Consider the following 6,000-nt stretch of genomic DNA (forward strand, 5'->3'; position numbering starts at 1 on the left):
AGTTGCTCCTGACATTAAAAAAATCTATTTGGGAATCTATATCACTTTCTGAAACTACAGGGCCTCTCCCAGATTCTTCCCCTCCACCCAAACCTCATTTCAAAGGAAGAAAAAATAATTTGCTTTTCTGTGGTTTCTTTCTGTATTTTCTCAGTATATTTGCTCAGAATTAAAAGAGAGGAGTGGGAAAAAATTAAGTTAATGCTTTTTTTTCTTCATAGCATGATTAAAAATGGGCAGAGGTGATTTACTTACAGTGCAGCTTATGAATTTTAACTTGTCAGTTACTGCTATTGTATTCATTGCTTTCTCTTTCTTTTACTCCATATCACAACAGAAAGAAGTATATTTAAATAAACTCCTTGTAGATTCAGTTCAGGCTATGAAAGCCTAAGCACTAGTATTACTACACTGACAATTGCAAAGAAACAATCAAAGGCCTTCAACTTCAAAAGTTTTTTTTAGGAGTGCATAACTGCAGATGCATTCATTTCTTTAGATCTATTTATCCCTCCATACTGAAAGCTAGCACTGTGTAATACAGACAGTCCCCAAGTTATGAACAAGATAGGTTCTGTAGGTTTGTTCTTAAGTTGAATTTGTATGTAAGTCAGAACAGGTACATTTTTAAAGTGTAACTCCAGTTAAAAACATATACCTTTTAGCTTTAGATAGAATACGGAAGGGTTAACACCCCTATGGTGTTTGTTTCTGGTCTCAATGCCCCTGACTAGAAAGCTTCACCTCATGTTCTGTCCCTGTGATAATTGGATTTAGAAAAAAATGGCTTGTTGTGGAAACAAGGATTGGTGATAAAGCTTAAATGGAAATACTTTTCCCCATGATAACTCTTCAAGGACTGAATTTCCCTTCCTAGATTTTTCTCACTTCCTATTGTCTCACTCCCCTCCCATTCTAAACTATGTCATTTATAATTCACATGTGTGAAACTCGGGGACTGACTGTAGTTTAAATGCTGGACAATTATGCTGTATAACCAGAGCCTGAATCCCTGCTCTGCCATAGAATCCCTTGGGATTCAGGCTCTGGTCACACAGAGTGATAGTCCAACATTCAAACTATTACACCACACTGGCTCTCAGTATGGAGAAATAAATCCACATGAAGGCAATATCCTAGCTCCAGTGCACAGTATTTTGTTCCAGTTTTACCCACACTCACCTGTTTTCATCCAAACTCAATTTGATCTTGAAAAACCACACATTTCCTATAACCTGAAATCACTTCAGTACAAAGCGGTGTCCCTACTAGGTTAACATGTTCACTATATCATTTTTTTTTCTGTGTCAGGAGCAACCGGAGTTGCTTCTGGAGTGAGAGAATTGGCCGTCTGCAAGGATGTTGCCCAGGGGACGCCTGGATGTTTTTGATGTTTTACCATACTTGTGGGAGACTTCTCTTATGTCCCCGCATGGAGCTGGAGCTGAGAGAGGGAGCTCATCCATGCTCTCCCCATGCGGGATTCGAACCTGGCAGCCTTCAGGTCAGCAACCCAACCTTCAAGTCACAAGACTTTTATCCCCTAGGCCACTGGAGGCTCCTACTATATCAAATTATTTTATATCAAATGACAGCACTAGTTGCATTTTTATCTTCCCATGAAAATTTATAAATGCATTTTATATTCATATACACCAACAGTCTGCCTTGCTTTCCTGTCATTTTTACCACCCATCTGCACTCCCACTGGCTGGCTTATATACAGCAAGCGTGAAGTTGACAGTTTCTTTTTGTTTGTTTGTTTGTTTAGCGTATGTATGTAGATTTCTGAATATCCAAAGGGGACACCTCTATTTTAGATATTTGCATATTCTTCAAAATATGCAGATATCTGCATACATACATTGAATTTTTTAAAAGGCAACCCTTTCCTGGTATGAATATGAAAACTTGAACTCCTTTTGGACTCAGGTCACCATGGGAACCATGGGCATCCCACCCATGCATATTCTGAAGCCCTGTAAGCCTTCAGTAATTCAAATACACCCATACATACAGTAATAAAATAGCAACACTACAATTGTCATCCCTAGCCAATGACATACCACTTGTCATACTGAGGCATAGAGGACCATCAAGGGAGTGAAGGTACATCACCAGGGACTTTGAGGCAAGAGGCAGCCTTTGTTTTCTTTGTTGCCTCTGGCTCAGCTCCTGGAACTCACTCCTTGCAGAACTGATGCCCTGACCCTGTGACTCTGCGAAGACAGGCCCGGCAAGAACACCGGCCTGCCTCCAGGGAGCGGGGCATAAAAGGACCACACCTGTGGGGGCCTCAGGCATCGAGGTCCTCCACCATCTTGCTCCCTGGGGGAGGGGGGAGGGGGGAGGGGGGAGGGTGTAAAAAGAAGGGTTGAAACTCAGTGGAGGTGAAGGGATCTATGCTAATTACTGCAATAACATGTTTCATGTGTATGTCTACGTTTAATGTTTTTATAGTTTTAATGGTTTAATCTACAGTCAGGCCTGCAGCTGAGGGGGGGGGGGGGGGGTTAGGGGTTCAACCCCCCCCCCCCAAATTTTTCAGGTTAAAAAAAACCTGGTTAATCATGAATTTTAACTGCTTAACCAAATCCCCATGCTAAGTCTATGAGACGCAAAAAATTAAGAGTCCCTCCAGGCACTATCTCAAGCAGATATTGACAGGTCTGTAGCCGGGGGGTGGGGTGGGGTGGGGTTAGGGGTTCAACCCCCCCCCCCCTATATTTTTTTTTAAAAAAACCCTGAATTTTTTTTCTGGCTATGGCCCTGTCTACAGTTATATGTTTCTGATTTAGATATGTGATATATTTTTATACATATGTGAGGCATTAAATTTTGCCATTTATTATATTGTAAACCGATTTGAGTCCCCCCAGGGGTGAGAAAAGCAGTATAGAAATGCAGATATTATTATTATTATTATTAATAATAATAATAATAATAATAATAATAATAATAATAATAATAGGTAACTAATGTGTTTTGTTAAACACACACCGATTCCACCTTGATCCTGATTCAAGGCACATGGCACACATTTTAAAAACAAGCTTTCCTCAAAACCATAAACAGTTTTTTATAAAGAAAATGCATTAAATCCCCTCTGTCATATAAAATAAGTGCTTTCACTTTGAAACCAGGGGAACAACATGGCACGGTTGAATAATTTTGCAAATATGGATTCATCCGTTCTAATCAGAAAGAACATTGTGATTGAACAAAACACAGTGTACATTGTGTTTCTTGGATATATAGCCTAGATTCCTCACTGAGCACACAATTGGAACAGGAAATTGTCATTGGCAGAGGGGTACTGTACTCCCTTCTTCATGCCCACTGAGGTCTCTGGATGGTCCCATGGGGCATTTCTGAGTAACTCCAGTGCTTGCCTTATCCACAATTCTTTCTGGTTCTGTGTTTTTCTCACGACAAACAATATCTATACTTTGCCGCAGAAAGGAAAATGCTTCTGCAGAGGTATACAGAGATGGAAGATAGAAACAAAGAAGGAAGCTGAAAGAGACAGCAGGAAATGAATTTTAATTAAAGCTCTCTTTTTAAAATTTTGAGTAGAAATCAAAATTTCAAATGAACCTGGAGACACTTGATATTCAAATCCTCTTGTTTAGTTAAAACAGCATAGTAGCAGGCATGCATAATATATGCTTCTCCAAAGCTGCTTCGTCAAGTTCCATTTTATCTGCCAAGTACCATCTATTTGTTTCACAAGAATGGCTAACTTCCTTTTTCCCCGAGAATCCAGATTTGGGGCACATTTTTAATAGAGAAGTAAAACTGCTGCAGCCCAGCTCCAATTGCTGGTATGTTATAGCAATGGGTTACACTTGCATTTTGCAACATCTTATTTTTATGATGGAACTATGAAGCAAAATAAATACTTTCACTGTCCAAATCAATCCTATTTCAGTTCTTTGTATTGTTTGTTTTTTTGTTTTTTTTACCCACAGATACTGTGGCCATTGGTAAGCTAAAGAATTTCAATTTCATTGTAAATTTAATGTGTGCCTTTTCTTCCATAAAGGGCACTTTCTATTAAAGATATTGATTTGAGATATTTTGCGGCTAAACTAGATTTCCATTAAGACTTACCAACATACGCTTTAATAATACTGTTTCGGCATAGCAACTATATTTTGATTTGAACCACTGTTCTTTCAAGCACTCCTGCTTTTTGACTACAGAATATACAAAATATATACAAAAGCAGTGATAGGAAAACACCTTCTCTGGTCTTCAGCCTGGCAAGGTGTTAAAAGTGGTATTACATTAAAAAATGTTCCTGAAAATATTTTTTATTATTTTTGCTTTTCATCCTGCTTACGTTTGTCCTCCCTCCTCATAACCACCCTGAAAAGAAGGAAAGTAATTGCTTTGTTCCCAAGTTGTTCTAATGGAATGCACTGAAAATCTGGTAATTACCCTATTGTGCTACAGGTAACTTCCCAGATTTGAGAACTATGTTCCTGAATCGAACAGAAGTTAATCTAGGTCAATACATTCAGGCCAACAGTGAACATTTTAAACTCAAAACCATTGGGGAATTATCACATACCCGCTAACTTTTCACATATGAAAACCAGGATATGTGTGGCCAAGCGGAATCTGTGTGTGGTCAACATAGCAAACATGGAATAAAAATGCAAAAGCTACATGAAGCTGCAGCAGTTTGCTTTTGCCTGAGCCTATAAAGAAGAGCAAAAACAGATATAAGTAGTAGACAGTTATAGAAATGGAAAGGCTAAGAATATATGTCATACCAGAATTGTATGAATAAATATGTGGGAGACCTTTCTTTGTCTTTTTCCTTTATTTTTTTCTGTAATGTGAATGTGTAGTGTTATACTCTACTAATATGCTCAAATAAAAAATTAAATACAAAACAAAGAAGGGCAAGATCCCGCTACTTGCTGACTGACTAAAACTTATGTTTGCTTTTTGAATTCAGTTTGCAGCACATTTGCATCTCTGGTAAACTGAAGATTAAGGGGTAACTGGGTAGGAAAAGGGAGAAACATCTAAATAATTGGAACAACAGAAAATTCATCTGAAATGTTCCTGCCACAAAAATAATTAAAAATATTGGCGGGGAATGAGGGCGGGGGGGGGGGGAGAGAATTGTTTCTACCAAATCAGGACAGCTGGAGATCTTGTTATCCTTTATAAGAAAGAGGAACCTCTGCCAACGAATTTAATTTGGTTCCCTATGGGGCCACTGAGATCTCTAAAAAATTGAACTCCCACCCACAAGTTCCCAGCCATGCAGGCCAATGTGAAGGAAGTGCTCACCATCATATGAGTTTTATGCATCTTAGAATACATCTGATATTTCCCAATATCTGGGTATTGCAGAGAAAGGTCAAAAATAATTGCCTTGCTTGCTATTGTTGATAACTGTATATGATGTGGAGTGTTCCTTAGGTTTCCTAGCCCTCTGCTTGAAAATGAAAGATTTCAAAATAATATATTTTTGCTATTTCAAATTATCAGTCTTTATGCTCCTCCTTCAATTTTTTCATTCGAAAAAAATCACATGGCAACCCCTGGTTTTTTTTTTTTTTTTGAGAAATACTGACTTACTGTCCCAAGTCTTTGCCCACTATTATTCCAGTCACTTATTGTTCACTGTTATTCCAGTCAATTAAACAGCAGCAAAAACAGAGCTGGCTGACATTGACCTGCCTGGGATTCCTTTCACTCTCTGCAATTATAGCACTATGATTCTACTTTAATTGGCATGACAACATCCTATAGTATCCTGGGATTTACAATTGCAAACACTATCTTTAAAATTATCAGTCAAAACTGCAAATCCCAGGAGCCATAGGAGTTAACGAAGTTAAAGTAGAACCATAGTGCTATAGCTGTATGATGTGAAATGGACCTGACTGCCAGTTTTGCCATTCTCATGGCTGTAGTTTATCTTAAACTTTGTGGTTTCAATAGATCATTCGGAGCAGTATAGAAATGTTGCAAATA

Source organism: Anolis carolinensis, chromosome 2, assembly GCF_035594765.1.
Source record: "Anolis carolinensis isolate JA03-04 chromosome 2, rAnoCar3.1.pri, whole genome shotgun sequence".
Classification (NCBI taxonomy): Eukaryota; Metazoa; Chordata; class Lepidosauria; order Squamata; family Dactyloidae; genus Anolis; species Anolis carolinensis.